This window comes from Daktulosphaira vitifoliae, unplaced genomic scaffold (assembly GCF_025091365.1).
Source record: "Daktulosphaira vitifoliae isolate Bord-2020 unplaced genomic scaffold, ASM2509136v1 Scaffold_3, whole genome shotgun sequence".
Taxonomy (NCBI): domain Eukaryota; kingdom Metazoa; phylum Arthropoda; class Insecta; order Hemiptera; family Phylloxeridae; genus Daktulosphaira; species Daktulosphaira vitifoliae.
The window spans coordinates 37,191,289-37,191,775 of record NW_026099574.1 but is presented as its reverse complement, the minus strand read 5'-3'; positions in this window follow the sequence as shown (position 1 = coordinate 37,191,775).

Below are 487 nucleotides of genomic sequence, written 5' to 3'. Positions count from 1 at the left end.
AGACTCCCTCCCCGGAATCGAACCCTGATTTCCCGTTACCCGTAACAACCATGATATTGATAGTAACTACTATCATAACATGAAACTAAAAAGTAAAAAATAAATATAGTTTAAAAAACTAAAAAAACACGCTTTTAAAGCACATCGAACTAAAAAGTTAAAAATAATTATTTTAAAAATTATTTTTAACTTTTTAGTTCGATGTGCTTTAAAAGCGTGTTTTTTTAGTTTTTTAAACTATATTTTTTCTTTAACTTTTATGTCCATTTTCACTACGAAGACAAGTCCAGAGGTCAAATTTTTTTTTTCAAATTAAAGTATATTATATAAGCTTTAATTTAAGACATATATAAAAGTGTCAGTCGGAACATTTTCAAAAGTTAAGTTGAAAACGTTCTACTTTCTATACGTATTATAAAGGTTTGCAAACCCCCCTGTATAAGGGGAAATCTTATTTGTGTGTAGTAGCACACACATGTGGATAGTA